This window comes from Hypomesus nipponensis, chromosome 16 (assembly GCF_054491055.1).
Source record: "Hypomesus nipponensis isolate SF chromosome 16, ASM5449105v1, whole genome shotgun sequence".
NCBI classification, from domain to species: domain Eukaryota; kingdom Metazoa; phylum Chordata; class Actinopteri; order Osmeriformes; family Osmeridae; genus Hypomesus; species Hypomesus nipponensis.
The window spans coordinates 7,741,893-7,756,181 of NC_140376.1; the positions used below are offsets into that span (position 1 = coordinate 7,741,893).

Consider the following 14,289-nt stretch of genomic DNA (forward strand, 5'->3'; position numbering starts at 1 on the left):
CACCATAAGGAGCGACTGACTCACATAGGTCTCCCCTCACACACACACACACACACACACACACACAGATGGGACAGGCCTATTCCAGGGCTGGCATTGTATTCAGGCATTCCTGTATTAGACCATGTCTCTGCCTTGATCGCCGTCATTGTATGCTTCTGCGGTTCACTGTGGGATCCGAACCCGCCTCAAGGTCTCTTGTTCTGGGGTCGGGACCACACTCCACCTGCTGCTGGGGAGCGTAAACAAACACTGTTTCCACCCAGAGACAGGCTGCACCGGGGTAACGGTGTATTGTTCTACTGGATTCAATTGATTTAATGCCACTGCCATGACATTGAGAATACGACGTGAGAGCGCAGCGGATGATATGCGAGAGGGCAACGGCTCGACATACCACAGAAAAGGGGAGGGACCGAAAAGAGAGCGGGAAGGAGGGGAGAGAGAGAGAGACGGGGAGGAGGTCCAGAAAAAGGAAGAGATAGGCGCCTCACGGGGGAAAGGAGAACGACACCGACGGATCTTGTCGGGACAAAAGGAAAGCAGTTCAAAGAGACGGATGCATCCTCGTATTGACACGAGGACCAACAGATAAGACGGATGCCTCGTCTAAGAAGAACCGACGGGTGTTTAGAAGGGCCGAAGACAACTTTGCTCTTAACTGAGGGGAATGAGCACGCCAATCAAACAGGCTGCACCATGGACCACAGACATGAACTGTGGTCTCTGTAGTCCGACACTTTGTGTTCAGGAGAAGTTCTGAGGGGGAAGTGACGATCGCACGGCCATGTGTATTGACCGCTCTGAAATCGGCGAGGCCACACAGATGTTGAACGACCCACTCCGATGGTGTAAACCAACCCCACAATGCAGCATAAAACTATTTTAGCGGCCCTTTTGGGAGTCTGCCATTAAAAAGAAAGAGCAGCAGGAGGAGGAGGAGTGTTTTTTTTTCTCGCCTTTCCCCACCCATATGCCAAACATCTGACTCATACAGTGTAATAGATCATTTATTAAATGCCATGCAACGTATTTATGGATTCGCCCTTATCTTTATGTCCCCAAATAGCTAGCGGCGGTTATCAAGCTAGCAACTGCTGCTGCCGATTGTTTGGGTCCTGTTGAAGAAACTGCGTCAGCCGTCTTAATGTTTCACTATGTTATCAGGCCGCCGAAGGTCTCCCTGGTAGCGCGCTTCTTTGTTTTCGGAGGGCCCTTCCCTTTTCCTGGCCTCGAGCTTTCTTTTCGGAGTGGATGGCAAACAAGTCACTTTGATCCGGTGTGTGTTTGTGTGTGTCCGTCTACTGTGTGCCTGCACGCGTGTGCCACTGCTTGCCTTTGCGTCCATCTATGCTCGTGTTCGCGCTCGTGTGCGTGTGTTTGTGTGTGCTTACTTGTGTGTATAGACTGTAGGTGTGCACGTGTGCATGCATAACTGCGTGGGAGTGGCCTTTGTGGCGTCAGCCCCCCTCCCTTCTAGTGGTCTCCAGTGAACTACAGTGAACCGCCATGAACTACAGTGGAACTAGCGTAGTAAAAGCGCCAATGAAACGGGGTTAATGGTTGACCCTACGTTACGGTGCCGTGTTGTTGACTTTCGATCGGGCGTTTCGTAACCCAACGAGGGCCCATATCCTGTCGGCAGCAGGCGACAGTGTGGCTGACCTCGCAGTGGGCAGGTGGTGGTGTGGGGGGGGGGGGGTTGGGTTCCACCTGCTCATCGCATCTCAAAGATCCACACACCGCGCAAGGATCGGGGGGTGGCGACCCTTTCGTCCTGGTTCGAGACACGTCCTCAGTGTGCATGCAGTGTCACCGTGACCGGACTGGGAGTCTGGGAGCAGGTCACAGAGCAAACGGGCCAGACATGCGTCACGGCCCGCGCTCTGCTATCGCACGTCGTTCAGGACCTTATCTGAGTGAGGCCCATGCCTGCCACACCTGCACCCACACGCCCGGGCCAAGGTAGGAGGAGCTAGGCTGCTCAGGGGGGAGGAGCTAAGTTGCCACGCGACGGCGTCTGCGCGCGCATGCGTACTACCCACACACACACATGCACGCACGCACTCTCGCATTTGCATGCGTGCACTCACTGAGAGCAGGAAGTGGATGCGAGCGGTGACGTGATGTCACGTCAAGTCTCAAAGTACTGAATGACACGGGAGTCATGATTCCGATGACAGCGGACCATTTCACCGTCACGTGCGGTTTGTCTATCGCATGGTGATCGAGGTTCCGTTCTGTGATAAAAAAGTAAACGTTTTTATGACTGCGTGTCATGCTGAATCTTTCAGAACGGCGGCGAGTGATTTTGAGTGACTAAGCTGTTTTGAATTGATCGGATCTGAGTCGTAGGTTCGATTTTTTTTCTCCCACTTCTAGTCACCAGGGAACATTGAACCCTGTCAGGTAGTACCTGCTGATGTAGCTGTCTGAGTAGGAGTCAGATGGCTGAGCGGTGAGGGAGTAGGGCTAGCAATCACAAGGTTGCTGGATCGATTCCCCGCCGTGTCAAATGACGTTGTGTCCTTGTCCTACTTGCCTCGGGGGGAATGTCCCCGTACTTACTGTAAGTCGCCCTGGATAAGAGCATGTTCCCCCCGTGCTCCATTAGCCCTATTTACTTTCCATGTGAAGCAGTATCAGTTATTGACGATAGGGGGTGCTGTAACCTACTACCTCAACCTGAGAACACAGCTGAACTCTAGCACAAAAGGGACATTTAAATCATATCTTAGAAATGCCTTTTCAAATGCGTTCTGAAGTGTATAATGGGGATTGATTCGGGGAAACTTTCCACCACGTTAAGAGTCTTTGTTGTGAAAACACACTGTTCTCCTCGCAGGTCAAACTGAGTGTTTGCGGTTTGGTTGTAAGATTGAGAGGGACCACTTGAGAGGGCGAGGGATTCTCAGAGGAAAGCATGCTGTCAGATTGGTAGTTGATAAAAAGGTCAATAGCGGGTCGGAACCCTGCTCTACTTCCACGTCAGCCTAAAAAACTCCTGGCCTGTTTTGCTGAAAACCACACATAACCTCCCTTGACTCGACAGAGGTCTACAACGTACGCGCCGATGATTCCTACGAGAATTCTTTTGTCTTTTGTAAATACGTCGTTCACGGCCGACGCTCTGTGTACGTGTTTGATGAAAGTTGTACAGGGCTCACACCATCAGACTCGCAGGTCCTGGCCCGGTGGAATGTTTATCAGTTCTATTAACATCTCGTCACACTCGCGCTGCCACGGTGGTATCAACTGACAATGGCTCTCTCCTCGCTTGTCCTGTCATTAAACCCGCATCGCTCCAGACCTGAGCTGGCAGCCTCTCTCTCAGGTCCACATCAATCAACGCAGAGCAAACCTTGGAGCCAGCCTCCAGTCGTGGCTGGCAGGATAATGAGGGAAACAACACGGCCGTGGTCCAATCACGGCGTAAGCCCCGCCGGATTATGGGATGTCGGGTAAACTCGCTGATGTCATAACAAACAGGAGAGCGTGTGGGAAGAAGTGGCCCGTTCAGCTAATGGAGATGGATGAGAAGGGAGGATGGCAGTATTGATTTTGTAACTCGGAGGTCTCGGTGGCGCAAGAATACGGACGCGCGCCGCGTGCAAACGCACGCACGCACACACCAATGAACACACACACACACACACACACACAGGGTGATTCACTGTCAGAAAACTCCAAACAGTCCAGAGACATTCGGGGAGCAGGTGGCTTATATCATGACATTCCTCTGAATCCTGTTGAGCTCTGGGGCCTGTGTAACCTGAAATCCTCCCCCCCCACCACCCCCCCCCCCCTTCCCAACAACCTCCACAAACGTTTCCTAATGTTTTCGAGAAGTGTACTGTAACACATTATCTTTGAAACGTTTCGGCTTTTCCCCGATCTGAACTCGGCAGAAGAAAATGAAACCGTAGCGTAAGTTGTTTAAATCTCCTGTCAGGTCTCCGGTGGCGTTGACCTTCCCTATGACAACCCTTTCCAACAGTTTCACATTATAAAAGAAAAACGACTCGATAATAGTAGGGTCGGAGGAAACGGCATGGCATTAAGCTCAATGGAATTCCAGGGTGCTTCTCTTTGATTGAGTTCCTCCAGGCTTCAGACGTAGATAAGCCAAGTGTCGTGTTGCGTGGGATTGAACCTGCTGTCCGTCCGGTTACAGGTGCGTCGCACGGAAGTCCCGTGTTTGTTATGGTCTGGTTCCCCCGTCGCCTGGCAACCGGCGCTCCCAGGCACGCAGGGAAGCCCTTTCTTGTGTGTAAGCATGACCTATAAGCAGTCAGCAGACAGTCTTTCCCCACACACCGGGCAGGGGGGAGGGGGGCGGGGAGCAAGGTCTACCTGCCCCCGTCGAGGCTGATTGTCTGACTGAGGGAATCTCTGATCGTTATCGGCCGTTCACCCACGCAGGTATGTGGATTGCCAGTGTGACACACAGACACACACACACACGCAGTGAACAGGAGTGGAGTTACCTCTGCCTTACTGAGGGGGGTGGGTGCGGGGCTTGTTCAGTACCAGGTACAGACAGGTACAGTGTATTTGTGCCTAACTGGACCATACTCATTGACGAGGCACCCCTGTCACATGACCCCATATCCCCATCTCTTTCTTGTTTCTACGATTTAGAAATATGACAGTTTGTGTTTAAAAAAGCAACAGATTTCCAAGTGTCGAAGTTTGATAAATGACATATGTCAGGTTTGTCACCAGGCCCCTACTACAGCATACACAGTCATGCCTCACATACATGACCTTTATTTATTTGGCAGACGCTTTTATCCAAAGCAACATGCATATAGAGTCAAACGTTACAGTTCACTTCAGGACTAGAAGTGCACGGTTCTAACAATATTATAGTGGTTATTGCCAAGGAACAGTCTGTCTCTCTTTCGCATTTCTTCTCTCCCTCTCTCTCTCTATTTCTCTCCCCCTCTCTCTCTCTCTCTCTCTCTCTCTCTCTCTTTCTCTCTCTCTTTCTCTCGCTCTCCCTCTCTCCCTCTCTCTCTCTCTCTCTCTCTCTCTCTCTCTCTCTTTCTCTTTCTCTCCCTCCCACTCTCTCCCTCCCACTCTCTCTCTCTCTCTGTCTCACTCTCTCTCTTTCTCTCCCTCCCTCTATTTCCCTTCCTCCCTCTCTCTCTCTTTCCCTCCCTCCCTCCCTCCCTCCCTCCCTCCCTCCCTCCCTCCCTCCCTCCCTCCCTCCCTCCCTCCCTCCCTCCCTCCCTCTCTCTCTCTCGCTCTCCCTCTCTCCCGCTCTCCCTCTCTCTCTCGCTCTCTCTCGCTCTCCCTCTCTCTCTCTCCCTCTCAGTCTCTCTCTCCTGTTATCATTTCAGCATGTGTCTGACAGTGTTGGTCTTGATTGATCTAATCCACCCTGGAGAGATTTACGGAGCTCTGGCCACGTTCCAGAGGGCCCCGATGGAGCTCTGTCAGCTCAGGTATTCTCCCCGGGCTTCCCCGTTAATGCAGAGCAGATACGAGGCTCGCCACGTCTGCCCGCCTTGTTCCCGGTGTTCCCTGGTCGCGTCGGCAAGCGCCGGGGGGGGGGGGGGGGTGCCGTAAGCCGATGCTTTGACATGTCGACACGCTCTGTTTGGCTCTTCGCTCGCACTATTTTGGAAATTCTGACGCTTCAGTGACATGCCTCTCGCACGCGCACGCATACGCATCCGCGCCCACTTCAGCTCACTCAGGTGATTAAACGCCGCAGAAAAAGAGAGAAGAAGAAGAAAAAAGCACACACACAGCCACACTGGTTTGTCCGCTACCAGGGTAACCGGGAATAATAGAAAGTGAGTCAGAGTGCTGTTCTTCACAAGGTACAGTACAGTACGTTTCGGGATACCAGCTGGAGGCGCCACATTGTTGGCCGGCGTCCACGTTGAGACGACGCCAGTGCGTGTGGTGTCATAACTTGCGCTGGTATGCTGGCACCACATCTTGGGGTGAACCTGACGTGAGAGCCACACGCAGCCCGCCTCCGCCAGTGTCATTACCAACCGGCTTTTTTTTCCTCCTCACAGTTTTGACGGGTGTCCAAAAACGGCCTGTGGCGAAATCAGGCCCACAGCACGCTCGCACGTGGCGCCGTGCTGCGTATACGTCAACATTTACAATGCCACGTTCTAGAATTAAGATGAAAGACTCGAGGATTACGGTAAAGTCCTCTTCGGTGTTGGCTTTTATGTTTCGGAACTTGAAGAATTCTTGTAAACAGAAGAGGCTCATTAAGTACTGTCGGCAGACGATTGTTGTCTCTGACAGTGAAACCTTTATTGCAGCCTAAGAGACTTTTGGTCGGTTACTATCGTTTATATATTTTGTGTATATTTATTTAGTAAGGGACAGCAGGGAGATGGAAACAGAGAGAGTGGTAAAACAGACAGTAAACCAGTGAGCCAGCTAAGACAGCCAGACAGTCAGTTAGTCAGTCTAACTGTCATCTACACGCCTGCCTATTCTAGTTAATGACAGACAAGACATTTACAGATCCTACATTTCTATTCAATGGGCTTCGAACCCAGATGGCTGGAACTGATCCAATCAGAAAAAAAAAGCCATTTCCTGGACAGATGCAAATCATTGGTGCGCGCCATTACTGTACATGAAGTCTCGCAAACAAAACACATTTATGGTGCCGCAACACTTCTGGTTCCAGAAGAATCCTCCTCCTGAAAGACACATTCACCAGCTCCTAAGTCTGGTGTTACTGTCAGTCTGCTCCCGAGTCTGTGTTAATCACTGTTTACTAACTGAACAGCCTCCTTCCTCAGGCCTGCGAGCTCTTCCTCCCAGCGTGTGACACGGCCTGATGTCAGCGGAACAGGGGAATTAGAGGAAGTCTAGCGTGAGGTGAAACGGACGAAGAGGGAAACGATGCGTGAGCAATCTTAAACACGGGACACTTTCTCGCACACCTGTAATCACCGATTTTGTGCTGACGCGCGCGCGCGCTCGCGCACCGCCGCAAGAGTGCCTCTGGGAACCCAAACCCTGCTATTCAGCGTTTCAGGTGCATCCATCAGTCCCTGTCAGGTTCAGGTACCCACCCAGCTATGTGTGTGAGTGTATTGGTTGTGTGTTTGCGTGTGTGTGCGTTTGTGAGCAAGGGTATGTCTATGTGTCGGAAAGTATGTCTGTGTGTCTGAAAGTGTGTCCTTCCTCAAATGCCCCCCCCCCCTTCTCCCCATCTGCTTCTCTAGAGCTCCACTAGGGGCTCACGTGTGGCTGGCCTAACCGCTGGTGTAACGTGCAGTTGTGCACTGCCTCCGTAATTGAGTCCCCTTCATAGAGAGACCACTTCTCCATAACAGACGCGGGGCGGTTTCCCTGGGCTCCGGCGCAGCACAAAATAACCCCCCCCGAGAGTCACATGTGCTTCTCATTAGCCTCCGGAGGGTCGGCGTGTGTGTGTGTGTGTGTGTGTGTGTGTTGTGTGTGTGTGTGGGGAGGGTCACTGAAACTGACCTATTTATTGTGAGTTGTTATGATTAGGAACAAACCAGCGTGCAATTTACCGATTAGTCCTTTTCAAATAAGAGGCTTGTGCAAGAGATGATAGTTTACAGGAACGGGGGAGATGAGAGAAGGAGAAGAATGGTCGAGTGGATGGGAGGTGGGGGGGGGTTTTGGTGGTGAGAGTATAGAAACTGAGGAAAAAATAGACAGCTTGTACCACATAATGGCATCTACAAATATAGCAGTCCCACACGCGCACACACGCAAATATAGCTCTTTCTCCTCTAAGTAACCCATAAAAGACTTTGGTGTGTGTGTGTGGGGGGGGGGGGGGGAGGTCCTTCAGATGTGGGAGCAAAGATGAACATCCATAGACAGGGTCCCTTCAACTGTTGCTGAACTGCAAAAAAAAAAACGACTCAAATCATTCCAACCCAGGCAGAGCTTTGGCACTGCGAGGCAATCCAACACCAGGCCATCTCCATTGGTCCATTCTGCAATAGACATGGATCATTGCTCTTTCATCCTCATGTCCCAACCCTCCATATGGAGGCTGATCAACAGCAGAGGGCGTGTTGAAGGTGAGTCGCAGATACTGCCGTGCCCACTTGAACACAGAGAAAAGGTGAAAGCACGTTGTTATGTGTGTGTGTGTGTGTGTAATTGAAGACTATCACTGTACACTCATTCATTGGTTTAGAGCTTCTCTCCAGTTAGCCTCAAGGTTCAACGTGCAGTATGTCTTGCTGGTGCCATCCTGGCTGCCCTGGAGGAGGGAGAGACATGGGGACTTTACAACTGGGATCTGAACCTCAGGGCCCTGCCAAGTGCTATCTCGGTCCACGCTGGCCAGGGGTGAGTCAGTTCCCAGGTTGGAGACCGGCCCTAGACTGCGAGGGTCCCAGAATTAGATTAGTGGGGGCCCCTAGGGACGACCAATGGGATCCTCCCAGGAAATGATTAGCCTTGTCTTTGGTTCATTTATAGAATAGTTCTTTTTTTCCAATGAAATATTTCCACATTTAAAATGTCCTGAATTGAGTGGGCATCGTCATCTTGGTTGATGCTCAGTGTTTCCCCTAGTGTTTAGGAAGACCCTCTCTTTGGTAGCGTGGGTACAGTCTTTACCAAACCTTTCATTGTGAGTGACCAACAACTGTCTGTTTGGTGTGATAGTGGGGTGATTCAAGCCTCATCATTGTGGCCTTAGGTCACAACCTCTGTTTGATGGACTCGGTTGCCATGACACAGAGTGAAGCCCTCTTGACCTCTGGTGACTCAATCTCATTGTTCATTTCCTGATTGGGTCATCATGACACTGGAGCCCTTGTTTGTTTGTATCAGTCGGTCGATGAGTCCCTTTCGGTCTTTGTATTCATCGCTAGTTCATCGATCCATACTGACTTATATGCATGCAAACATATGTACTCCATACATACATACATACCCTATCCATACATACTGTACGTACAAACATACTACATACGTGCATGCATAGTTACAGACATACATTCATTCATGGGCGAGGGCTGCACAAACAAACTCGGGCCCCTGCTACTGACAGTGAAGTATATGAAGTCAAGTACACACCCTCCTCACATACACTCGCACACACACACACTCTCTGAACACACGCACACATACCCACACACAAAACTATGAGCACGGACCCTTGGGCACACACAGGAAGATAAACAAGCTGGATGTGTTTTAAACAGCTTCTCAGCTACGTTATCAAGTACCAGAGAGGAGCGCTGAGCAGAGGGCCGGCTGACTGTTTCTTTATGACCAGTGATTGATAATAGCAGCTTTAACAACCAAAGTCACTCTTTAAACAGTATCTCTAGCTGTTAAATCGATACCAGCTAGTGGCTAAGTGGCACTGTTGACACACCTGCGATGTAGAATCGAATGAAAGACATGCGTTTTCAGAATTTCGATGCACTTTTCTATACAAGTCCATGTGATCATCTCAGTCACCTCCGGATGAAAGTGGATATTTGAATGGGAAACAAGATGACAAAATGTTGAATCCAAGCGATGGCTTCAGTGCAGTAACACATTATCTAGAAGGTCTGTATTTTCTTGTGTCAACTATATTGTAGTGTCTCACAAAAGGAGTGTCTGGTTAATCTGTCACTTACAACTGTAGCGCATGAAGGACACCATTGTGGTACTGCTACTCCCAATACTGGGAAATAAGCCCGACACTAAATAAAGATTTGTACAGTGAGATGTGCCATCCGTACAAATCCATTTGAACAGGAACCGATAACTCATGTTTTAAGTTACCAGGTGACAGGTTGTTGTTTATTTTTTCTTTCGTCACCTTCACTTATTTCATGGATTGTTTACACCATACTCTACTGGAAGAACGTTGTGTACCTGACAATGACACAACGCTTCTTGGAAGGACTCGCAAATTCTTGAGTCTTGCTCGCACAATTTAATAGTTACATCGAAAATGAAACGTGGATAATTAGTATGTCTGAGCCTAGCTGGGTAAACAGATGATCTAAGGCCTTGAATGCATTGTGCGATAACCCTGTGGGATGTGACCTGACTTGACACCACATCCCTAATAATTGGGAGAAGGGAGGAGAGGAGAGGGGAGGGACGATGAAAGGAGAAGGGTAAGGAAAAAGATGAAGCGTGTGGGTCATGTTTATGTGTTCTCCCTCACCTTGTTCAGGATCATTCAGTGCCCCGGAACGCCCTTAGGGACTTGATGTACCTTATCCCGGCGTAATCCCAAGAACTTGTTTTTCAAAGTAGGTTTGAGGTTTGGCATGAGTCCTCATAGATTCCTTCAATAATTGCCGCGCCGCCGACGCGACCAACCTGTTGCGGGGTTCTGAAGCAGGACAAAGTTCTGCCTGCGGCTTTATATATTTCGGTGAAATATCTGAGAACAATCTGAGGAGGGCTTGATTTTCTTCTTTAATCTCACTGGTTTCATCGTGCTGTGTGTAAGCACTGCTTTGCTGACCTGGTAGTCAGATGGCTGAGCGCTTAAGGACTTGGGGCTATTAATCAGAAGGTTACCGGTTCGATTCCCGGCCGTGCAAAATAAGGTTGTGTCTTTGGGCAAGGCACTTCACCCTAGTTGCCTCGGTGGAATGTCCCTTTACTTATTGTAAGTCGCTCTGGAGAAGAGTGTCTGCTAAATGACTAAATGTAACCAGTGGGAGCATTAGCGTTAGCCTGGATGCTAACGTCAAACTATCGTGCTAGGCTAACTGCTATTCGCCAGATGCTAGGCTAACGACAGCCAAACCAGACTCTCTTTTAACTTTGCCCTTGCGGTAAGCATGTACAGCCTCTACTACAGCTCCCTGTGTAAAACACTCTTAATGCACTGTGGAGCACCATACATAAAAAGCTATATAAAGATGTCTGCTTCTATATGAGAAGCTAATATTATTATCTGTAAAAGAAAGCCCAAAGACTCTCATTGCTTGATGTTCCATAATAAAGCATGTGCAGCTGCATTATATAAAATTGCAGGTTGTCTTCGACAGTTTTTGTGCTTTGTGTTTGTCTTTCTCTCTCACCTTCTCCCCCCCCCCCCTCTCTCTCTCTCTCTCTCTCTCTCTCTGTTCCCCTCTCTGTAATTCCACAAGTCCTGTATAGATGGTCCTATGGAAATGTACCACATGTTGACCATGGTCACAGCGGGCCGGTGGTTTGAATGACAGCTGGAAAGCATCGCTGCACCACAGGCCCGGGGGCAATAGCAGAGAGAGCCCGAATAACCTCCATGAGGTCATGTCCCTCCAGTGGAACTCATGGGAGCAGGCCTGTGTCTCTCGGATGCATGTGTCTCTAATGGTAAGTGATATGACGTCAACCTAGGTGGCTGCTAGCTCTCTCTTTCTCTCTCTCAGTCTGTATGAAGCGCTCCGTGCTGTTCTCCTGACTGTACCTCTCTCCATCACTTTATTCTCCCACACTCAGAGGAACTGATGTCTGTGCCAAGCCCTGCAGGGTGTATTTCGTAACATGAGAGCTCTGTGCCAGTCGGTTTTACAGTATGCAGCAGGCATGCCCTTCGGGCGAGTACATCGTCTTCTCTCCCCCGGGGCCCAGCGAGCAAGGAGCACAATGTACTCCCCCTGACATGCCTGTCTGTGTCGGTCTGTCATGACACATGTCTGTCTTTCCAGACCGCCTGTCTGTCTGTCTGGCGGTCTATCTGTCTGTCTTTCCAGACTGCCTGTCTGTCTGTCTGGTGGTCTATCTGTCTGTCTTTCTAGACTGCCTGTCTGTCTGTCTGTCTGGTGGTCTATGTGTCTGTCTATCCAGACTGCCTGTCTGTCTGGCCGTCTATCTGCCTGTCTTTCCAGACTGCCTGTCTGTCTGTCTGGGGGTCTATGTGTCTGTCTTTCCAGACTGCCTGTCTGTCCGCCTGTCTGTCTGTCTGTTTATCTGTCTGTCTGTCTTTTCTAGGCTCCAGCATCAGTGTGTAAGAATGTGCGAGGGTGGTATTGTATGGGCATAAACACTGCCCACTGTGTGTGGAGCGGATTACTGTGTCATTAAAGGCTGAAGAGGCCTGGTGTGTGTACTGTCTGTCTGTCTGTCTGTATTAGTAAGCCCACACTGGTTGTCTGGGCTGAGTATGACTCATCCAACTCTCTCACACACACATGAAAACACACACAAAAACATAAGATTGTCCTGGGATACACACTCACACACACACACACACACACACTCACATTCAAATACATCATGTCCTTGTTTGGGCTCATCACGACCATAGGAAGTTCTAAAATGAGAAGAGCAACAGTTTTAGCCCATGTGTATTTTCCCATGGGTCCGCATCCATCCACACTCCCCCGACTTCCATCAAATGATGGTTTTAGCAAGGCCTCTGTTTCCCTCACTGGTGCACAAATGTCCCCTTCCGTTCCTATGATCATCTTCTTGGAGGTGGAGAAAGAGAGAGTTGGGGAGGGGGGAGGGAGATCAAGTGAGACAAAGAGCGTGGGGAGCAGACGAGAAAGAGCGGTGGAGGGAGACCGAATGAAAGAGAGGAAGGAGAGGAGAGTGAGCTTGAGTCGGGATGGCTCACCGTGGATGGGTTCACACGGGGTGACTGGTTTCATTCTTTGTTTCCTGATGTCCTGATAAGGCTGCATACAGACAGATGCATGTTGCAATCACTGACACACACACACGCGCACACACACACACACACACACACACACACTGGTAGAGTACACACACATACGCCATGTCAAATATGCTTTGAGGCGTTTGCTTGCGTGTTGGTGACTCACCTGGTAAGACTGAACGGAATCCTATTTTGGTGCAGAGCCTTGTCAACCTCAGCCATCACAGATGAGATTGATTCGAAGCTGCTTATTTTTAGGCTTTTCCACACCTTCACTGGCCTGTTTAACAGCAACTCTGATCCCCGGGCTGAAAGAGAAGGCTCGCTAGAATGAAGTCAACACAAGTATCAGAAAGAATACATCTCCTGGAATGGACTCAAATTGGCAGTTGGTCGTGCAATGCCTGGAGCTAGGCCTTCTGAGTAATTCATAATCAAATCATAACATACTGTATGTCAGGGGCGATTCTAGGATCAGACCTTTTGGGTTGCTCAGCCCCCAATGAGAATGTGACATGAATACAGTGCCTTGCAAAAGTGCTAAACCCTTCTTGCTATAAATCCCTCATTTCACTGGATGACAATGAATATATTTATGTACTATTATGTAAAATATAAATGAATGAAAAAACTAAGGATGTCCCTTTCTTCATGAACTACCTGCATCAAATGATAATAAACAATAATATATATATATATATATATATATATATATATTAAATTATTATTTTTTTTAGGGGTGCTGAGGGTCATTTAAAAAGGGCCTAAAATCGCCAATGCTGTATGTGCATCTTAGGTGGAATCTGAATCGCTGACTCAACCTGTGGGAAGTGGACTTATACACAGTAACATCTACCATTAGACCAAAGAGATATTATGGAGAAGTAAAAAAAAAAAAATTCTCAGCTATTTAGGGATTCAAGACAGAATAATTGTACTGCAAATGGGAACATCTAGGGGTGGAATTCCATCCCATGCTACGAGAGGTGATGAGATTGATCCGCCAAACCAGCCCGATGTACTAACATGGGATGATGTAGAACTGTACATGAAGGGAACAGTGGATGGAATGGAGTGGCAAGGGAGTGAGTTCTGTCCCACGTTGGCTTGCTTCCCTTATACCCACTGGTGAGCGATGGGAGGTGCACCGAAAACAACCCCCAGAGGTGTGTTTGTTTTCGCTGAGGTGACCGCCGGCCTGCGAGGTGGGGCTGTGAACGTGGAGCTCCACACACTGGCTCTTTTGTGGAGAACATCAAAAGCCGGCTGCCCCAACAGCCCTCAGCGAGACACATTCCTCACATGTTTAATTTCCCCGCAAATAATCAGGCAGGTTCAAGAGGTACCTTCCCAGGGAGAGCTTGAACATGGATGCCTCCTGTCATGTCCAGGGGTACGGTTACACGCACACGCACACACACACACACATCTACACACACAAACACACAAATCAAGCAAACGCTGCTCTCTCGCACACACGTTCACAAACGAGTCACACACACACGCACTTGCTTGGAGGCCGCTACCTCACCTGGAGTAGGTCACATGAAATCAGATCCACCTCCCCCATCTCTCTCCCTTCTTCTCTCCCCCCTTCATGTTTTTGAAGCAGACTAAGCCAATATTGTTCATCCAACACTCTGAACACTCGACTAATACGTCCACAAAAGAAAATATTGAATATGTTTCTACCAGAGCTG

General features: G+C 49.4%; 1 long non-coding RNA gene across 3 annotated transcripts; it reads left to right on the plus strand.

Annotated features, from left to right (window-relative positions):
- The first annotated feature begins 7,859 nt into the window (after positions 1-7,859).
- LOC146254659 (uncharacterized) lies at positions 7,860-13,205 on the plus strand. 3 transcript variants are annotated; one of them, XR_014731477.1, is made up of 4 exons: positions 7,860-8,051; positions 8,184-8,325; positions 11,094-11,301; positions 12,848-13,205. It is a non-coding gene; the product is annotated as an uncharacterized LOC146254659 (long non-coding RNA). The 3 variants fall into 3 exon arrangements; XR_014731476.1 differs by having other exon boundaries at positions 7,860-8,325; positions 12,848-13,203; XR_014731478.1 differs by lacking the exon at positions 12,848-13,205 and adding an exon at positions 11,428-12,402 and having other exon boundaries at positions 7,860-8,325.
- The last annotated feature ends 1,084 nt before the right edge of the window (positions 13,206-14,289 follow it).